The following is a 22,952-nucleotide window of genomic DNA, read 5'->3' on the forward strand; positions in this document are numbered from 1 at the left end:
AATCTCTTCTCAGTATTGATGACACTGTTGGCTTACTGACTGGAGCTAATTTTGAAGACATAACTATGATCATCCATAATAATAAGACAGGCAAATGGATTTCTTCATTCAGGTATAGTTTTTTGTATGTTGTCATGCTGTTGTGATTAGGTCTGGAACAATCAGCTCACTGTTCTTTGGTGAAACTGATTTACATTTGTGGGTGTTTTCTCATCTAAACTTAAACTGGATTTATGTGCTTTTGAAACTGATTCACTTTGCAAAATCTACCTTGACTCAGAACTTTTAGATTAGACTCAGGATAGACATCAATGTATAGATTATATAATTAGATATGAATCATTCACATTTTTTTTTTATGCTGGTTGTTCATTACCATTTCTATTTAGCCTTACACTTTGGTAATGAAAGAATAAAATGAAAAATGAATCATCATCCTACCCATGCAGACGTATATTATCTCCTAATTGTTTTTAATGTATTCAAGTTCCCACTTTTGTCATGTAGTTGTTAGAATCAACGGTCATGCATAGATGGATGCGAATCTATAAGTGAATCTATTGTGAAATAGAATTTACAATAAATCTTATAATTCACACACTACCACAAAAACAAATATAGATCACATTTTTTTTGTGTGATTTATGTTATTTAATCACACTTTTTAAATTTTATCAAAGTGATCTTTGAGAGTGATTAAAAAGAATCATTTTTAATTACACATTTTAAGTGTGATTAATAACGTTTTTAATCACACCTTTTAAGTGTGATTAATGACATTTAGATCACATCTTTTAAATGTGATTAAAAACTAATCAAACCTGTGATAATTAACATTTAGATCACATCTTTTCAGTATGATAAATAACATTAAATCACATCTTGTAAGTAATTAATAACTAATAAAACCTTGATAATAAATATTTAGATCACATCTTTTAAGTGTAATTAATTACTAATAAAACCTGTGATAATAAATATTTATATCACAAACTTTAAGTGTTATTAATACCTAATAAAACCTATGATTAATAATGAAATAAGATCACACGTTATATACATTTCTCATCACAGTTAATGCATGTGATAAAAAAAGAATTCAACATAATTGAAGAATAATCAATATTATTTTTATACGCGCATTTCAATAATATAATACACACTATATGGTATACTTTGAATCACAACCATATTGAATGGAATAACGTCATATATTTCATAAATGAAAGTTAAATATGTTTAAAAGTATATACAAAGGAATTAAATAAAAAGTTTTAAACTGTGCTTACATATATTAAAAAATGAAAAAGCTTGAAAAATTAAGTTCTTGAATTCTTTGACCATATTTTGCATCTCTCCAAGAAATTTCTAACCTGAAAAATAAAAATATAAATTAATTCAGAAACCACTAAAAGCATATGAATAAACTAACTATGAAGTAAGCAAAAAAATCAAATATCCATACACCAAACAACCTGCATATTAACTTTCATCCTCAACTTCTATCATATCAAACTCATAACAACCTCAAACATACAAACCAAAAAAAGTACCCAAATTATAAGATTCACTAATCTCTAAAATACGACTTTAAACATCCAAAAAGTATAACTACAAATCGTAAATCAATTAGTCTAATATTTAGTCTAAAAGAATGAATTAACTAGGCCATGAAACTATACTTCCTGTTACATCTTGAAGATCACGAATTGACTAGGCCATGGACCTGTATGATTTAAACCTGAGTGTTTCTAATCCTATCACATTAACACACTTATTATTACAGTAAGCCATATTACGCAAAATATGACATGAATGAGGAGCTGGTAACCTATGTTTTACACTAGCAAAAAGAAAAGAAAGTGATACATCATCAGGCTATTCAAATCCCTATCATCCATGAATAGCACTCACAGGCCACAACTCTATTTATATTGACTTAATGTCAAGCACATAAAATGTGCAATATATCAGTACTTCAAGCATGTGTCAGATAGTTCTGTAACTATGAAATGAACTTGCAATTACTTGTACAAGTTAGTTTTAAACCTCATTAACTAGCACCACTACTCCACTCACATTGACTTATTCCCAAGCACATAAAAATGTGTAATATATCAATCAGTACTTTGAGCATGCTATCATATGCTACTGCACAAATTAAAGGAAAAACCTATAATGTGTTGGAGATTTTGCATAAACCTGAGTGTTTCTAATCCTAGGCTACTGCACAAATTAAGGGAAAAAAGGAATTCCAGAAGTAATGTTTCAGAGGCTAAAATAGAAAAAGGTTACACAAAAAATACGCCAAGAGTCTACAACATCAGATGTCACAGACCCAAAACAAAGCTAGCTGGGTATTAAGAGAGCTAAAACACAACCAAAATGACCAAGAGATGTTCACAGAGACCACAGTGCAGCCATGCAGAGCACAAAATGCTAGAAAAGGCAGAGCAAAACTCTCTCTCTCTCTCTCTCTCTCTCTCTCACACACACACACACACACACACACACAAAGACCCAAAAAGAAAAACAAATAAATAAAGAATACAGCAAGACTCTACTTTCAGATAGAAATGGCAGAAGAATTTCCAGAAACAAACCCAAGTGAACACATCAATTTTGAATTCTGTTCTAAGCTGTCTTTCCTATGTTAATTTTCTTTTAGTTTACTGGATGCTTCTTAATGAAATAATCTACATTGATAGTGCTTTTTAAATAATCTTTATAAGCCAAACAATAGAAATGAAAAGGATAACAGAATCCAACAAGTGTTGAATATCCATAGGAGTTGTATATGTGACAAAACACATGCCTACTAGTAGGGGAAAGGAAAACCTGGATGTTATTTGATACAATATTTCTGACAAGTCTAGTTTCTGCTCAAAACTCTGTTACATTGTGGCAAATCCAATAAGAAGAGGTTCGAGAAGCCCAACAAGACAGCTCTTTATCTAAACCCCCTTTTCTGTTTCAGATTTATCTTTGTTAGGTTTGCAAGCAACAATCGATCATTCAATGCACCAAACAGCACTGTACAGAAGTTCATCTTGATGGCTCAGAAAAGCAGTGGTATAGTACAAAGCTGCAATTGTTGATATATAGATCAAACAAGAGTAGAGAAAATAACATGATGCTGAGGAACCTCAAATATGAAAGTAAAAATTTTAACTAACTGAAACAATGTATGATACCTGCATTGGGCATCCTAATAGAAAGAATTGTCCTCACTTTTCCATCCCACCCAAGCACGCTGATTGCAGTGGCAGTTGAAAATAGAAGTGCAGGTCCAACCCAGAGAAGGGATCTAAAGTAATCATAGGTTAAAGACCCAAACAATTTTAATAACTATTAACCATGTCATATAACAAAAAGTGTAACTATCAGAAAAGTAGCCAACATGCAATAAGTTTTCCATCTAAGGATATTAAAGGAAGTTCCTTATCAAATTTTGTAGAACTGCTAGCCAATATATCTAGATCTGCTGAAACAATTAGAGCTCTTTGAGTTGTTAATACTCCTGCGACATAGCCTCATAGAGTTTCTTGCCAGTGAACCTGGAAAAGAGAGTTAGAAGAAACAAGAAACAATTTTCTAATTATTTGTACATTCAATTCCAAGGGAAAAATTAATAGAGAGAGAGAGAGAGAGAGAGAGAGAGAACAACTGATAAGAGTAGATCCACATGGATGGTTAATTAGTTGAAAGCTCACTTTCTGGTCAGAGGTAACTAATTCATGGTATTTGGAAAGCTATATGACCAGCCATAGGAGCTATTTTATATTAATAAGAAAAAAATTATAAGAAAAAATTCTGAGTACCCCATGCTAAAGTTGCTGATATTCTGCAGTGTTAAAATTTGATATAGGTACAAGAATTAGATTTGGAATAGCAAAGCCCAAAAGGCCAACTCTGATCTGAGCTACATGGGACATATTTGATCTTCATTTTCCATTAGAGGGGAACATTATACTCAGCAAATCCACTCTATACAAAATTTCTTTAAAACTAGAACAGGTAAAGGACAAGGACGAGGAATGAGAGCATCCTTTAAAAAACTTACGATTGAAGCAAAGAGCACAAATTATCTGACAGAAGACAGTGTCTACTAAAAGAAAGCAGACAGAACAGAAATGTAAAAACAGGAGCAATTATGAAAGAAAAAGTGATTACATCTAAATAATCTCTGCAACTTTTTTCTAATTCTAAGCCCTAGACAATGGACAACCCCACAATTATGGAACCTTTCAAACCTCATCCTATCCAACATGATAAAGATCATAAGCAACTTTACTTTTTCTTTTTTACAAAAACCAATAGAATTTTTGGGAATATATTATTTCGCAATAATCATTAAAAAACTCTTAATGTCAAAGACGTCATACTCATGTAGGAAGGTGTGTGTGTAAGCATCCATGTTAGAAAACTGTTAAGATGTTTCTAAGCCATAGCTGACCCTATTTCCGCAAGAATGCAAACAATGATTTGGAAGTTCGCATGTATGACCCATCTTCAACCTCACCGGTAAAGACAAGCAAATAATCTTTATAAGCAAGCAATGATTTGGAAGTTTAAATTTTTGAAGAAACACTCACTGTCTTCAATATCACCTGAGAAGTATCTCTCAGATCAGTATCACCTGAGAAGTAAGACTTTTTTTGTGGGTTTGATGATTATGACAATTGATCCAATTACATGAAAATGCCCTGCATCACTATACCACCAACTTGGAATTTTCTATTTCTTCCAAGTTTGAATGGAAAATCCATAACAGCAAAATGGGAAACACCAATTTATAAAATACTTATACAAATCTCAATCACATCCAATCTTTATGGTTTTTAAAATTTTACTAAATTGAACAAAATATAATTCTTAAAATTTAATGATTTGATTCGTTCTTAATTTCATTTAAAAAAAAATATATTTTTTAATTTACCATAAGTTTCAAGAAAAGATATTTTTTTAACTATAAATTTGAATTCAAAGAAAAAAGTTGTGAAGGATTGCTCTTACAAATCAACATCAGAGTAAGGTCATATGCAAATTCTATGGTGGTTCAATCAAAGATGATGTAAACTAGCTTATAATGATAAAACATAGATCAAATCCCCAGTCACCAATTCTCTCGTCTTATCATGTTTAGAGAAACTCATGATGTAGTTAAAATAATTTGAGACATCAGGATAATGGATAATTGGGGTATAATCTGATAGAGCATTATGTGTGAACATAGCAAACCCACTTTGCAATATGCCGCTGTAATTTGCTAAAAATAGATGAATAATACGAAAAGAATAAATAATAAAGTACTATGTTAAGTGGCGTTTGGCAAATGCTTTTTCAATGGCCAAACAGGAGCAGCTTAAAGAGATCCATGTATGTGTGTTATCATTGCTACCACGATTCTCACAATAAAGCAGAGACGGTTGGTAGTTGATTAAGAGGGAGTTAAAGCTTCAAGTCAATTATTGGAATCTCTATATACAAGTCTTAAAGTCAAGCAACTTGCTGAGAGCATCTATGGTAACTTCTGTTTAAAAAAAAAGAAAAAATCAAAGTTGAACAGGTAACAACTGTAGGACAGATATGTCCATGTAAATGTATAGAAAAGATGAGTTGCTACGATTGCCAGTGAAGGTGAAGTCTGATGATGATCTAGCAGCAGCTGCTGCTGAAGCTGCTGATGGAAGGCCAAGCTACTGCAAGAGATAGGTTTTATCATGCATTAGCAGGAGGCCAATTCTGAATATAAAGAGTTATGAAACAGTTTTCCTGGTTTGAAGAATTATATACGAATAAATTGGTCGTATCTTATCTTCTTTTTTTTTTTTTTTTTTAGACTGTGTTGCCTAACAGAATTTGCATCGATTTAGAATAGGTTAGATGTAAAATTAGCATCTTTAACAACCAGAAGCATTCTGATTAGGTTAGTGTGTGCTTTCTAGCTACTCCCTATTGTGATTCGATGTAACTAGGGATTTGATGCTTCCCCAACCAAAAACCTGAGTGATCCAATGTGATGGTTGAGTATAATTGTTAGATACTTCGTGATTTAAGATTATTTTATTTATTGATTTTAAGATTATTTTATTTATTTATTTCTATTTTTTACACGTTAAAGGCTTAAATTATCCAGAAAGATACATTCTTACTTTAGGGAAGGGATAAAGAATCTCTGTTAAATTCCATGTCCTAAGATGAATGCAAAAGTTCAGATTTGGCTTTCATAATATGTAAAACAATTAGAAAGAAATGGCATGATTAAATTGAAAATGCAAAACAATAAAGTTGCTTTTCCATGTCACTTTTTTGATTGTTCAACTTCCACACATACTTTTTATCTTACATTTATTCTTGGATTGTTTTAAAAAATGCACCTTTCCACTTGATTGAAGGTGGTTTTGTTTTGGAAAAACAAATGCTAGATGATAGAAGATTCCCAAAAATGCATCTTGGCTTACAGCAAAAGGTCCCCATAAAGGTAATGTGAGATTTTTTTTTTTTTTTTCCCCTGACAGATTATTAAAAGCAGTAATAAATTGAAAACATTTACACCATTGCAATAAACAATTAGCCCAAATACTTTTTTTGTTGATAAATAACCATTAACTCAAATACAATACTTCCCCACCCCCATTAACCCCAAATCTAGCCACCAAATAGGCCTTATTCCAGCCTTCCTAACAAAGTAGATCCTGCAATCCATCAACAAACTCCAAGGCTGAATCATATCATCAAGAGTAATAGCCACACTCTGGTCCATTTCCCTATTCACATTAAACATATTCACCACACCCTGCAAATCAACTTCTACAATAATCGAAGGAAACCTCAACTCCCCAGCTATCCTTATCTCGTCCCTACTAGCCAGCACTTATATTGAATAAAACTTAAAACAAATGAGGTATAATGTACATTAATTAATTTAACATGTTTACGATTTAAATGTAAAACATACTGCCACAAACACAAATGGTTCTCCAAAGATAGAAATATACATGATAGATGAAAATGTATGAAAATTTTATTTTATTTTATTTATCTATCTATCTATCTATCTATCTATCTATCTATCTCTTCTTGTTTTAATGTTTCTTAAATATGAGCACGAACAAAAGTGATTCTCTAAAAATTGAAAATGCACATGAATAAATTAATGTTCATAGAGGTCATTTTTTCCTCACCTAAATGCACCACATAAAATGGAAAGAAAAATTAGGGCAAAGATGAACTGTCCATCCTCCAATTTCGTTTCTGAGGCATTAATGTGCCCCGCCGCCTGATCTTTCTCATCGCAATCAGCCCGTTCGAGATCGCCATTCTGACGAGTCCGGCGGTAGTCCTTTGTAGACAAAGGTTCTGAAACAGTTGAGGGGAGTGTAGGGTCTGGATTTGAACATATGGCTTGTAGAGGAATTGGAGAAGATCGAATGTAGGGTTAGGGTTTTGGAACCGATGACGAGAGTGGAGAAGACGAAATAGACGACCAGTGAAGATCGGTGAAGATAATAGGAGAAGAGAGAGAGGACGGTGAGAGGAGGTGGTGGCGGCAGCAGTGGTGGTCGCCGGTTGCGCCACCAGAGGCGACGACGTAGGAGGCGGAAGAGATAAAGGCCGCGTTTGGTAGAGCCGTGCGAAATTGATTATACCTTATAATACAATTTAACAGTTTATAACTTATAATTGTGAATATAAGTTAATTTTTTAGCTATAAATTAAGTTTTTTCTCCCTCAGTTAAAGAATAAGTTAATTTTTAACTTACAAAAAATTATAAGCTGTATTATTAAATTAAACTAAACATATCAAAATAACCTAAATTAAGCTAAAAGGTGAAATAAGTTAGAAATAAACCCTACCAAACAGGGCTAAAGAGAGAGAAGAGTGAGAGCGAATGTTAGGTTAGGGTTTATCCTCTGTATAATATATCTGTCTATCTATACTTACTATATATTAAGTAAATGGATTTTTAACTCAAACCTTGTTGGAGTTTCAATCTCTCAATTTAAATTTTTTGATTTTTTTATTTTAAAAAAAAAACAAAAAACTTAGCATTTATTAATTTTTTCCAACCCCCAAGTCTTACCCTCATAATAACACTTTAATGTATTAAGAACAAGCATAAAAAAAAATTTCTTTGAAATCCAACACATATGAATTCTTTGAAAATCTATCTATCTATCTATACTATATATTAAGCAAAATGGGGTTTTTAACTCCAAACCTTATGAGAGCTCCAATCTCCCAATCTAAATTTCCTGATTTTTTGATTTAAAAAATAAATAAAATCTTAACATTTATCAACTTCTCCCAACTCTCAAGTCTTACCCTCATAATAGCACTTTAATGCATTAAGAACAAGCATACAAAAAATTCTTTGAAATCCAACACATATGAATTTTTTGAAAAGTCCCAACACATATGATTATTATCTCTCATAATAACACTTTAATGTATTAAGAACAAACATAAAAAAAAATTCTTGGAAAGTCCAACACATCTATACTATATATTAAGCAAAAATGAGTTTTTAACCCCAAAGCTTGTGGGAGCTCCAATCTCCTAATCCTAATTTTCTAAATTTTTGATTAAAAAAAAAAAAAAAACTCAGCATTTATTGACTTCTCCCAACCTACAATCCCTTTTGACTTCTCTCATAATTATTGCAACACCCTTTTCAATTTCTCCCATACACTATGGTTACACACAAAAATAAAAAAATAAAAAAAGATAAGAATTTAGGTATAGATCTCAAAAAGATATAACATCTAAATTTGAATTATGATTTAATAATATAATTATGTCTTTTTTATTATGTATATCTATCAAAATTTTAAATCACTTAATGGGACAAATTAATCAATTTTTCAAAATTATTGATTTTTAATTTACAAAATAGATTAAAAAAACTATTGACTGATTCATTTATTTAATAACAAAAATATTTCATAATATCTCCCTCCTAATCTCTCCCTCCGAATCTCTCTCACAATTTTTTTTTAAAAAAATATTAAAACTTGCATTCCTTTTCTCTTCTCCAAAAAATCAGATAATATTTTTTATTAAAGTTGTAGATATCCACCTATATTTTATATATTATATTATAACATAACAAAAAAACTAAAAAACTAAAAAAAAAATCTTTAAATAAATAAAACTCACATATCTATCACATATCTAACTCACATCATAATTTACCTAAATAATAATAATTAAAAACAAATGGAAACCACAGATAAATTAAATTAAAAAAAAAAGATACCCACAACTCCATCTTAAATAAATTGAAAAAAAAAATACCCGAATAGAAACTACACAAAAATAAAAATAAAAATAAAAAGATATATCTATCTATCTATCTATATATCTATGCTATATATTAAGCAAAAGGGGGTTTTTTAACCCCAAACCTTGTGAGAGCTTCAATCTCTCAATTTAAATTTCTTGATTTTTTGATTTAAAAAAAAAAAACCTTAGCATTTATTAACTTCTCCCAACCCCCAAGTCTTACCCTCATAATAACACTTTAATGTATTAAGAACAAGCATAAAAAAAAATTCTTTGAAATCCAACACATATGAATTCCTTGAAAAGTCCCAACACATATGATTATTATCCCTCATAATAACACTTTAATGTATTAAGAACAAGCATAAAAAAAAAATTCTTGAAAAGTCCAACACATATGATTATTATCAAAATATTAAACTTTAATATAATATAATAAAAAAAAAGACATTTAATTGCTTGAAAAGTCTAACACATATGATTATTATCAAAATATTAAACTTTAATATAATATAAAAAAAGAAAAAAAGAAGACATTTAAAAAAAAAAAAATTTAAAAATCGCAATTCACATATATAGATAATTGTAAACACAATCCGTGCATAGCACGGGTGATATGCTAGTATGATTATTATCAAAATATTAAACTTTAATATAATATAATAATAATAAAAAGACATTTAATTCCTTGAAAAGTCCAACACATATAATTATTATCAAAATAATAAACTTTAATATAATATAAAAAAGGAAAAAAAGAAGACATTTAAAAAATAAAAAAAAAAACATTTAAAAATCACAATTCACATATATAAATAATTGTAAACACAATCCGTGCATAGCACGGGTGATATGCTAATCTATACTATATATTAAGCAAAATGGGGTTTTTAACCCCAAGGCTTGTGGGAGCTCCAATCTCCTAATCCTAATTTTCTAATTTTTTGATTTTAAAAAAAAAAAACTTCAGCATTTATTGACTTCTCCCAACCCAACCTCAGCACTTATTGACTTCTCCCAACCCACAATCTCTTTTGACTTCTCTCATAATTATTGCAACACCCTTTTCAATTTCTCCCATACACTCTGGTTACACACAAGAATAAAAATAAAAAATATAAGAATTTAGCTATAGATCTCAAAAAGATATAACATCTAAATTTGAATTATAATTTAATAATATAATTATGTATTTTTTTATGTATATCTATCAAAATTTTAAATCACTTAATGAGACAAATTAATCAATTTTCCAAAATGATTGATTTTTAATTTACAAAATAGATTAAAAAAAACTATTGACTAATTTATTTATTTAATAACAAAAATATTTCATAATCTCTCTCTCCTAATCTCTCACACAAATTTTCAAAAAAAAAATATTAAAACTTGCATTCATTTTCCCCAAAAAATCAGATAATATTTTTTTATTAAAGTTGTAGATATCTACCTATATTTTATATACTTATATTATAACATCACAAAAAAAAAAAAAACTATAAAACTAAAAAAAAAATCTTTAAAGTTCATCTAAATAAACATTAAATCAATAAAACTCACATGTCTATCACATATCTAACTCACATCATAACTTATCTAAATAAAAATAATTAAAAACAAATGGAAACCACAGATAAATTAAATTAAAAAAAAAAGATACCCACAACTCCATCTTAAATAAATTAAAAAAAAATATATAAATAAAAAGATATCTGTACTATATATTAAGCAAAATGGGGCTTTTAACCCCAAGCCTTGTGGGAGTTCCAATCTCTTAATCTAAATTTCCTGATTTTTTGATTTAAAAAAAAAAGTCTTAGTATTTATTAACTTCTCCCAACTCCCAAATCTTACCCTCATAATAACACTTTAATGCATTAAGAATAAGCATAAAAAAAATTCTTTAAAATCCAATACATCTGAATTCCTTGAAAAGTCCCAACACATATGATTATTATCCATCATAATAACACTTTAATGCATTAAGAACAAGTATAAAAAAAATTTCTTAAAAAGTCCAACACATATGATTATTATTAAAATATTGAACTTTAATATAATATAATAAAAAAATACATTTAATTCTTTGAAAAGTCTAACACGTATGATTATTATCAAAATATTAAACTTTAATACAATATAAAAAAGGAAAAAAAGAAGACGTTGAAAAAAAAAAGACATTGAAAAGTCCAACACATATGATTATTATCAAAATATTAAACTTTAATATCTATACTATATATTAAGCAAAATGAGGTTTTTAACCCCAAGTCTTGTGGGAGCTCCAATCTCCCAATCTAAATTTCTTGATTTTTTTGATTTAAAAAAAAAATTAGCATTTATTAACTTCTCCCAACTCCCTATTCTTACCATCATAATAATACTTTAATGCATTAAGAATAAGTATAAAAAAGAAATTCTTTGAAATCCAACATATAAATTCATTGAAAAGTCCCAACACATATGATTATTATCCCTCATAATAACATTTTAATGCATTAAGAACGAGCATAAAAAAATTTCTTGAAAAGTCCAACACATATGATTATTATCAAAATATTAAGCTTTAATATAATATAATAATAAAAAAAGACATTTAATTCCTTAAAAAGTCCAACACATATGATTATTATCAAAATATTAAAAAGAAGACATTTAAAAAATAAAATAAAAATTTAAAAATCACAATTCATATATATAGATAATTGTAAACACAATCCGTGCATAGCACGGGTGATATGGTAGTAATATAATAAAAAAAAGAAGATATTTAATTCATTGAAAAGTCCAACACATATGATTATTATCAAAATATCCCAACCCCCAAGTCTTATCCTCATAATAATATTTTAATGCATTAAGAACAAGCATAAAAAAATGGGTAATGCTAGAGACACCAAATTTTCTACCAAACAAATGACCAAATGTCTCACATGAGTGTGGGGTCCGCAATTTTGTGGGCCCCACACCCATGTGAGACATTTGGTCATTTATTTGGTAGAAAATTTGGGACCTCTAGCATTTTCCTAAAAAAATTCTTTGAAATCCAACACAAATGAATTTTTTGAAAAGTCCCAACACATATGATTATTATCCCTCATAATAACACTTTAATGCATTAAGAACAAACATAAAACAAATTTCTTGAAAAGTCCAACACATATGATTATTATCAAAATATTAAACTTTAATATAATATAAAAAAAGAAAAAAAGAAGACATTTTTATAAAAAAAAAAAATATTTAAAAATCACAATTCACATATATAGATAATTGTAAATATATTAACGAAAATAGGGTTTCTAAACTCTAAACCTTGTGGGAGCTCCAATCTCTCAATCTTAATTTTCTAAATTTTTGATTTAAAAAAAAAAAAAAAAACCTCAGCATTTATTGATTTGGTCAAAATCCACTGATCAGCAATTTTTTCCAATCCACATGCATGCATTTATTGATTTGGTCAAAATCTCTGATTAACATTTAAAATCTCCTCATACAAATAATTATAGATACAGCCCGTGTATAGTTACTGCAGTAGCCTTTTTAATTTCTCATGTACACTATGGTTAGTGATAAGATTGTTAAATTATTTTTATAAAAAAATTTTAAAAACATAATTTACATATTAAAAAAATAAAAAATAAATATAAATATTTATAATTATCCCGTGCATAGCACGGGTGATAGGCTAGTACTATATATTAAGCAAATAAGGAGTTTTTAACCCCAAGCCTTGTGGGAGCTCCAATCTCTCAATTTAAATTTCTTGATTTTTTTATTTTAAAAAAAAAAAAAAAAAACTTTAGTAGTTATTAACTTCTCCTAACCCCCAAGTCTTACCCTCATAATAACACTTTAATGCATTAAGAACAAGTATAAAAAATATTCTTTGAAATCCAACACATATGAATTCTTTGAAAAGTCCCAACACATATGATTCTTATCCCTCATAATAACACTTTAATGTATTAAGAACAAGCATAAAAATAATTTCTTGAAAAGTCTAACATATATAATTATTATCAAAATAATAAACTTTAATATAATATAATAAAAAAAAGACATTTAATTCCTTAAAAAGTCTAACACATATGACTATTATTAAAATATTAAACTTTAATATAATATAAAAAAGAAAAAAAGGAAGACATTTAAAAAAGATTAAAAATCACAATTCACATATATAGATAATTGTAAACACAATCTGTGCATAGCATGGGTGATATACTCGTATATATATATAAGGATAGGGTGGTTAAGTTAGAGTTTAGACACGTGTGATTAAAAAAAATATTATCTCACTCATTAAATTAAGTGTACTTAAAAAATTATTTTAATTTTTTTAATCACACTTTTAATAAAAGTAAGATATTTTTAATTTTTTTCGTGTGATCTTTAATCACATGTTAATTAAAATGTGTGATTAAAAAAATATATATATAATCACACTTAATTGAAAAGTGAGATAAAAAATAAATATTATTACACTTAATCAAATCAAATGTGATTAAAATATCAATTTAATTTTTTTTATCACACGTTTAATAAAAGTGAGATATTTTGTCAAAGTATGATCTTTAATTGTTTTTATAGTAGTGACAATTCGATTAACACTACAATTCATATGATTTTTGAACTGTCGAGTTGGATAGATTTTGTACCCCTTTTTCCTTCTTTTTGTGAAAACTTCACAATACAAATTCTAAGAGTATTTAGTGTGAAAATAACCAATACTCGTGCACGATTTGTTGTTCTTTTGGTGATTAAAAGATTTAATCGGATAAATTAATCTCGACCTTTTGGATCTTCATTTTAACGCAAGAAATTTGTATATAAAACTTTGTATCTATCTATATAAGATGGGATTGATCGCTAATAGAGCTTCTTCTTTTTGTTGAAAAAGCAGAGCAATATGGGGTTGGGATGAATCATATCTCTTCATTGGTAATATGAAAAGAGAAGTTCATGTTATCTCCACGGCTAGGAGAGCACGTGTTGCGCCTATACAGAGCCCAAATTTGTCTGCAATTCCATGCCGCTTTGATACACACCCTTACCAGATTGGGATGCTTGCAGGAGCCACAAGTGGAGGCCAGGTTCACACATGGACAACAACAACTTGAGCTTCTCTTTTTCAACCACCATGGTTGTACTTTAACTTAAAATTAACTTGTTGATGAACAATCAATTCAGTTTATATGTGAAAAATCTATAAATCCCTTTGATGTTGATTTGTGATTATGTATCAATTTTAAGCAGAATATAACAATCCCAATCAAACAATCAAGACAAAGAGACTCAACGATTTAACATGGAAAAAACCACAATTGGACACCTCCAACTGTGATCAAAAAACCACGGGCAACAGCCACAAGAACAATCCACTAAGAAGATTTAAAGGAATTACACAGGTATACTCTCAATTACCTAGCGAATCCACAACGCCTAATTGAACCAACCTCTATGTGCCTCTTCCAACCCCATCTTCACCTCGGAATTGTCTTTACGATGAGCCACCCGGAATCCACCAAAGCTTCAGGCTCGAATTCTTCAGAATCCACCGAAGAACAGCTTTCTCTTTTGTATAGCAAACAAAAACCTTTGATGTACTCTCTTTTAAACCATGAGTTGAATACTCAATAAAACATCAAAGAAAACTAGCAAAATCTCTCCAGATATAAACCTTAAGATCCAAAAATAAGATCTGGAGAAGTCCCCCTAGTGTTGGGAGAAAACCAACTATTTATAGAAAACCAAAGCAATCCAAATTTCAGAAGAAAACCAACTCTTTAATCAAATCTGGAAATCTGGGATCGCGCGGTCCGCTGGAGCGTGGGTCTTCCCGCTCGAGCGGAGACTTCAAATTCTGTGATTTCATACAGGCTCCGCGCTCGAGCGTCGGGTTTGCCGCTCGAGCTGCGAATCACATCATCTAGTACTTTTTCAGGCGACTGCAGAGATGCTGAGAGCTTCCAATCCCCGCTCGAGCGCCCGTTTCCCCGCTCGAGCGGACAGGCCAAAACTGGAAAAACTGGAAAAATATAACATGATCGAACAGGCAACTTTGAATGCATTTTCGCATTTTGCTTCGGGGGCGCTGCCCCTCGACCCCGCCGTGGCGTTGCCCCGGACCCGCCAAGGGGCGCTGCCCCCTCGACCCCCGCGAGCTGACCGGGCAGCTCGATCCCCGTCATAATCAGTGAAGTGGCAATCTTGAAAGCTTTATCATCACAAACTTCTCTGAAATGCTTGATTCGGGTTGGATTCGCATCTAACAACTCATAGCCTTACTGAAATAAAAATGCGAAAAAAAATACAACTGAAAGGAGTTTTGTCAAACGGGATTGCCAAGAATAAAACCTAACAATATGTATGCTACTTCATTTGGTAAGTTTTAAATATATTTATGGTTTTGCCTCCAACTCTTTCTTTCTCGGCTATTTTTGCAAAAACTGTTTGTGAACCAGTTTAGATTATTGCTTTGGCACTTGTTCATTTATAACTGAAAAACATTAGTGAGGTGACCCTGTGTGTTTGCCATTCCAATATACCACATTAGCTAAATTACTCTATTTTTTAAAATTTATTACTTATAATCATTATGGGTTTTATATCAGCACTTAAGGTGAGGCTTACTATTATTGTTAGTGTCTCTAAAGTTAGTTAACTCCTTAAATTTGGAGTAATTTGCAGTGAAATTAGAGTGATTGTGCTGGGGGGAGTAATGATTTTGAAATTCCTAGATCTATTGCCACCAAAAAAAAAAAAAAATTGAAAGAAGAAAGAAGAAAAAATTGGTCGATCCATACCGAATATCAAGTGTCCAACTTGAAATTTTTTAGAAGTTTAAGCAATATAAATTTTTATTTTGGTTATGTATGAACAGTAATTTGAACAGCCCAAATTCTGTTATTAATAAATATAAAATATATAACAAACATGAATTTAAGTCATTGTTGAATATTATATATATATATATATATATATTGAGCTAGATTGTTGAATTTAATATAATACAGCTTATTTTCTCACTGTTAAATTTAAGTCATTGTAAATTTGTAATGTAATTAATTCTACTGTTTGATATGTATAATTCAAATTAAATTTTTTCTTGCATTTCATGTTTGAAATTTTATAGGTAATTTTTATTTTTTATTTTTATGAGGTGTAATGCATTGATTCAGAACAAGATAACTTTCTTTTGTCAAATTTGAATACTTCATACCTGATCCTAATTTTGTGATAAACTTGAGCTTTACGGTTGGATAATTCTTAGGTATGCAAGGCATATATGAATCCTCATATATTTTTATTGTTTGGGATACATACATTTGTGTTAAAACTCCTACATTTTTGTGTTAGAAAATTTAGGGTAAACTATCAATATGTCCTAATAGTTGGACTTAATTTCTATCAAGTTCTATTAAAAATAAGTCTTGGTAAAATTGTCACTAAAAATAATTTTTTTTTGTGATAATTTTTTATATATGTCGCTAAAAATTGACAATTATTGATTTTTTTGGTCATGATTTTTATAAATTGACGCTAAAACTTACAATTAGTGACTTTTTTCATGACAACTTTTTCTCATAAGACCTATTAAATAATAAGTCCACTTATTAGAACATACACGTAAGTACTCCTAGAATTTATACATTGTTGACCTGCTAAGTAGGTCAACTTACAAGTAAACATATTAAAATAATATATTACACTATATATGTGTAAGTATTTTCACAAAAATGGGTAAATTTATTCTAAAAAATTTAGAACAATACAAAATACGTAAGTTTTTACAAATCACGTAGGTGACAAAAATGCGTAAGTGAACACAAAAATGCGTAAGTTTGTTCTAAATAATGTAGAACAAGACAAATATGCTTAACTGAACAAAAAAAAAAAGGCATAATTTTGTTTCTAAAAATTTAGAACAACACAAAATGCATAAATTTTTACAAATCACGTAAATGATTTCTAAAAAAATGTGTAAGTTTACATAAAATAGGCAAGTTTATTCCCAAAAATTTAGAATAACACAAATTGCATAAGTTTTTACAAATCACGTAAGTGATTTCACAAAAACGCGTAACTAAACACAAAAACACATAGGTTTGTTCTCAAAAATTTAGAATAACCCAAATTGCATAAATTTTCACAAATCACGTAACTGATTTCACAAAAATATATAACTGAACACAAAAATGTGTAAGTTTGTTGCCAAAAATTTACATTAACACAAAATATACAAGTTTTCACAAATCATGTAAGTGATTTCACAAAAATGCGCAAGTGAACACCAAAATGCATAAGTTTGTTTTAAAAAATTTAGAACAACACAAAATGCGTAAGTTTTCACGAATTCCGTAAGTGATTTCATAAAAATGCGTAAGTTTTCACAAAAATGAGTAAGTTTGTTCGCACAAATTTAGAACAACACAAAAGACAGAAGTTTTCACAAATCACGTAAGTGAATTCACAAAAATATGTAAGTGACTACAAAAATGCATAAATTTGTTCTAAAAATTTTAAAACACAAATATGCATAAGATTTCACAAATCAAGTGAATGATTTCACAAAAATACGTAATTGAACACAAAAATGCGTAAGTTTATTCACAAAAATTTAAAATAACACAAAATGCGTAAGTTTGTTCACAAAAATTTAAAATAACACAAAATGCGTAAGTTTTCATAAATCATGTAACTAATTTCAAAAAAATGTGTAAGTTCACCAAAAAAACGCGTAAGTTTTTTCCCAAAAATTTAGAACACCGTAACGCCCCGAAATAAACACAATATACCCATCTCATAATAACTAATAAATAGCAACATAAATGAAATGATAAGCTTTCATTAATTAGAGTTTGATATACAAAAGATGACACATGCGATATACATTCAGAAACAGTATATCCTGAATCTACAGCATGTGTTACAAGATAGTGAAAAGAAATGAAGGCTAAACAGATAACCATAAGCTCTCGCTCCAAGTCCTCCAAAGCTATTGCCTTGGCGAAGGCATATCATTAGTATCTGAAATGTTTTTCCCACATAGGGTAAGCCAATGTCCAGTAGAAATAATCTATCACAATAAATGAATCTTAACAAAGCTATAAGGTGAATGCATATGTAATGCATGTGTTAAAACATTTTATATCTTTTTCCAAAACCATGTATTACAAAATCAATATCACGGTTCATACATCATTTCTTTTACAATAGAAAACAGGATAGTGAATCACACCTTTGAAATTTCAAAACAATAAAACCTTTCCTAGAAATTTTGTCCGGAGGAAATCGTAAGCCAGGACCCATGTAAACGTAGACTACACAAGCACTACTATTGCCATTTCATGAAAATTTCATCCACGGGATCGGCACCCATGTATATGCGTGGTTTTCGAAACTTTCACCTTGGACACACAAGCCAACTTATTTGATATAACAACAATTCTTTTCCTAGATTTACCCATTTTCTCAAAATAGTAACATTTTGAATGTATAAGTGTGTGATAATGCTCAATGCAAATGAATGAGAAAAATAGTTTCAATTATTCTAATTCACATGCAATTTCTATAACACTCCGATAGCCCAAAATAGTTATTTCTAAACAGACAAACAATCACCAATAAAGATAAACTCTCCAAATTTTCAAAAGGTGGGTAATAATACTGTCACAACCCAAACCCACCCCTATGGGTTTAGCACCGTAACCGCCCAGTAATCCGAGATTACCAAAGGCCTGCTTAACAGTAAAACAGTAATACAGAGTACAGGGGCTGGTGGAAGCCAAAACAGTAATTAAAAGATGTCCAATGAGCTGTGACAGTCTGTATGCAAAAGGACTTTTCATATCATATTCACATTCATAACTGAAACATATTTACATCATATACGGAAGCATTCAGTACAGTATAAGTCTTAAACAGTCGGTACAAAACAGAGACGGATGGGTGAGACTAAACACCCCAAAAGCAGCCTTAGCTTGAACAGATCTGGAACCTCGAAGTGAGGCACAAAGGTTGGCTTGACAAAACAAGAGCTTAGCCTGACGCTTCTAACTCCGGTCCGGTGCCTGAACACCTACATATATATATAAACAGTGAGCTAAAGCCCAGTGAATAACATATGCGTAAAGAGGTTAAGAATGAATGTCCTTTCAGTATTTAAAACGGTCAGTTATAACAGTATATCAGTCATTTAGTTTGTGGCTCATATTTCGTGCCATAACAGTCATTTATAAGCCATAATAGTCATATGTGGTACATCCAATAGCAAACAGTACAGTAAGTCTTATCAGATCGAACAGTCAGTTGATGGCCATCATATCAGTAAACAGTAATGGTTCCAACATGGGAACCGACAGAGATCTCTGTAACAGTAGCAGTAACAGTTCAGTAACAGTAAATTGCTATGGATGCTACGAATACATTTCACAAATAGGACAAACATTCATTCAGTAAATAGTGTCATTTCATAAAGCAGTACGATCATTTATTCGGACGATAATCTTCATTGAACATATCTTTACAACACAGTTACTCACAGAGTTCTGGGCTACTGATAGGCTAGCGAGCGTCCTCGGATACCAACCCTACACAGTTACAGAATAATCACACACTAAGCTACACAGTTGGGAAATAATAACTTAATCCCTAATTTGCCTCAGTGTGGTTCTACATCAATGTCCTCCTTAAGATGCCTTAAACGTGCCCTAGGAATGCCTAGGATGGAAAGAGGATGCAAAGATGTACTTTTAAACACTTTTCCAAAATCTTGTTGAAACAGGGTCCCGCTCGAGCATGTCTTCCTACGCTCAAGCGGACATGCAGACAAAAGATCCCCGCTCGAGCGTCACTTTACACGCTCGAGCGGACTGTAAAATATGACAAAAGTACTGGATGCATGAAATTTACGCTCGACGAGCGCTCGACCCCCGCTCGAGCGTAAGACACAAGTCCTCGCTCAAGCGTGTATCCCCTCGCTCGAGCGGACTGTCAAACACATGAAAGTACTGGATACCCGCATTTCTCGCTCAAGCGTCACTTTACCCGCTCGAGCGGACTGCATGAACTCAGTGTGTACGCTCGAGCGTGGAGTTCCCCGCTCGAGCGTGAGTCCAAAATCTGGAATTTCCAAATTTGAACCTCGAGCTCAAAACTCAACTTTAAGGCATCAAATTCGATCCTTTTGGGTCAATTTTTTGGAAAGCACCTGTAAAGTCTTAGTATAACATGATTCAAAGTTCAATTTGTAAAATCAAGGCCCAAAGGTGAGTCAATTAAACATAATTTCAAACAAAACTTCAAGAACATGAAGTGTATGCAACATGCAAGAATTTAAACAACTTTAAAGCTTTAAATACTTGTTCAAAAGAGTCCTTTTCCTCAAGAACATGATGAATTCATGAGCTATAACATAAACATGAACATGCATGTGGAAATTCATGAAGAACAACCTCCAAATTCAAGAATATGAACATGCATGCAAGGATTAAGCCTCAATTCAACAATTTAAGCCATGTCTTGGCTCTAGACTTCAAAATTAGCATGGACCATGCAAGTCACAGCTTAAAATCATAAACCAAAGGATGAACATCCTACCTTAGGTCCTCAATTACAAGAATGGAAGCTCGATTATGCACTTATCCTTCAAATCTTCTAGGTCTCCAAGCCAAACCTTCAAGTTGAACTTGATTTCTCCCCCTCTCTCTCTCTCTTAGTCGGTTCAAGCTCTCAAAATGGCTGAAGAAGTGTTGTGTCAAAAGTGTATGAGGTGTGATTAAACAAGTCCTAGAGTTGTCCACTAAGTGGCAAAAGGGTAGATAAGTCTAACTTAATTAATCTAGCTCTATTTAATCTAATTTAATCATACCAAATTGCATTTCAATTAAATATACCATAAAATCACATAAATTCCACTTAGCATAAAACATTAATCAATTTCGGATTCAGCCGCCGATAAGGCCTTCAATTTGCAATTTAAACATAAACATATGAACAGATCATTTAACAATCAAACAGATAGACATGCATTTAAACTAACACACTCAATCAATTAGCTCAGAATTTCAATCAATTCAATTACATATCATGATCAGTCTCAATTTAGCAATGATCAGTGGGGTTATCAGTAAACAGTAGTGAGGGTTGTCACAAAAACATATCTAACTCCATCATTCTCATCAACATCAGTCCAATTTCACAATGCCAATATCAATCTCATAATTTATATAAAATCAACATTTGAGGCATGTAGGGAAAAATCCATTTTCTTTCCAAAATCAATTCCAACATTCAAAATCAACGATTCATCCCCAACTCAACATCATTTTCCATAACAAAAATCATTTTCAATGATCCATTTGAAAAACCCCTCTTTTGATTTTTATTTAAAACCCTAGATTGTTCCAAATCTCCCAAAGATCTCAATATGGTTTAGAAATAATAAATAACTAACTTAAAACTCATAGAAACAGCGAAAATATCCCTACCTCAAGCTTAAAAGATAATTGAAAGAGGAATGGAAATTCAAAGATGTCGAAATTCAACTTTGCTTTGATTAGAACGAAGCCCTCATCAAACTCTACCTTTTTCACGTAGGCACACAAGTGAAAAGATCGACGGATTTAGGTGTATTTGAGGGAAATAGAAAAGTTTTAGAGAGAGTGAGAGATATTATGGTTTTGAAATGTCTAAAGAGAGAGAGAGAGAGACAGAGAGAGAGAGAGATGAAAAAGTGACTAAGAAAAGTGTTTTTACGAACTGATATACGCATAGTTTGCTCAAGCGCAACATGTATCGCTCGAGGGACTAGACACAATAAGTTGTTCCGCTTGAGTGCAAGAAGCTTTGCTCGAGTGAAGAATACAAACTCCCAGTAGTTTTGCAAACTTGCAAAAATACTAGATGTTCACAAAGATTGCTCGAGCGAAGGAATGAAAATATGGGCAACAAAAGTTTGAAAAACAAGCTATCAACCTGTTTCAAACGCAATCAATACAACCCAATAGCTCAACTCAAGGAGAAATAGTAGGAAACAAGGCAAGAACAACTATATAAGGAAAAGAAAACTGAATCCAAAAGTCAAATGAGCCGGGCTTAAACCAGAAATGCTATGACCTGCCCCCTTAAGGAATTTTGTCATTGAAATTTAAACCAAACATTTAAAACCATGTTTTAACCAATTACAACGTTGATAATAATTTCAAATCATCACCATGACCCATCCACCGGTCATTTATCCTTATCAACAAGATAAATATCTGTTCATAATTGGATATACGATTCATATTTTTAAAACATATACAATGTTTATATTACATTAACATAATAATGTCTCAATGCATGTTCAAACATCAATAAACAAGTCCGGATATTTCTCACGGACGTCCGCCTCACGTTCCCAAGTGGCCTCCTCAACCTCGTGGTGTCGCCACAACACTTTTAGCAAAGGAATCGTCTTGCCTTGAATGATTTGGTCTCAAGTATCTAAAACTCTAACCAGTCTCTCTTCATACGAGGCATCCTCATCAACCTCTAATTCAGGCTCATACTTCTGAAGCATGCAGATATGGAACATGTCGTACACCCAAAAAGCGATGGCAGCAAGGCCAAACGATAAATTATCTCCCCAATCCGCTCTAGGATCTCAAAAGGCCCA

At 31.0% G+C, this 22,952-nt stretch overlaps 2 long non-coding RNA genes across 2 annotated transcripts; both read right to left on the bottom strand.

The window, feature by feature from the left end:
- Nucleotides 1-1,192: 1,192 nt before the first annotated feature.
- Nucleotides 1,193-3,334, bottom strand: LOC145824696 (uncharacterized). Its single transcript, XR_014366655.1, has 3 exons — nucleotides 3,195-3,334; nucleotides 2,839-3,085; nucleotides 1,193-1,373 (listed from the first exon to the last, which is right to left on the bottom strand). It is a non-coding gene; the product is annotated as an uncharacterized LOC145824696 (long non-coding RNA).
- An 11-nt stretch (nucleotides 3,335-3,345) lies between these two features.
- LOC145824698 (uncharacterized) lies at nucleotides 3,346-7,628 on the bottom strand. Its single transcript, XR_014366659.1, has 3 exons — nucleotides 7,188-7,628; nucleotides 5,627-5,702; nucleotides 3,346-3,557 (listed from the first exon to the last, which is right to left on the bottom strand). It is a non-coding gene; the product is annotated as an uncharacterized LOC145824698 (long non-coding RNA).
- Nucleotides 7,629-22,952: the final 15,324 nt, after the last annotated feature.

This window comes from Camellia sinensis, chromosome 4, assembly GCF_055761805.1.
Source record: "Camellia sinensis isolate YWXY chromosome 4, ASM5576180v1, whole genome shotgun sequence".
In the NCBI taxonomy this organism is placed as follows: domain Eukaryota; kingdom Viridiplantae; phylum Streptophyta; class Magnoliopsida; order Ericales; family Theaceae; genus Camellia; species Camellia sinensis.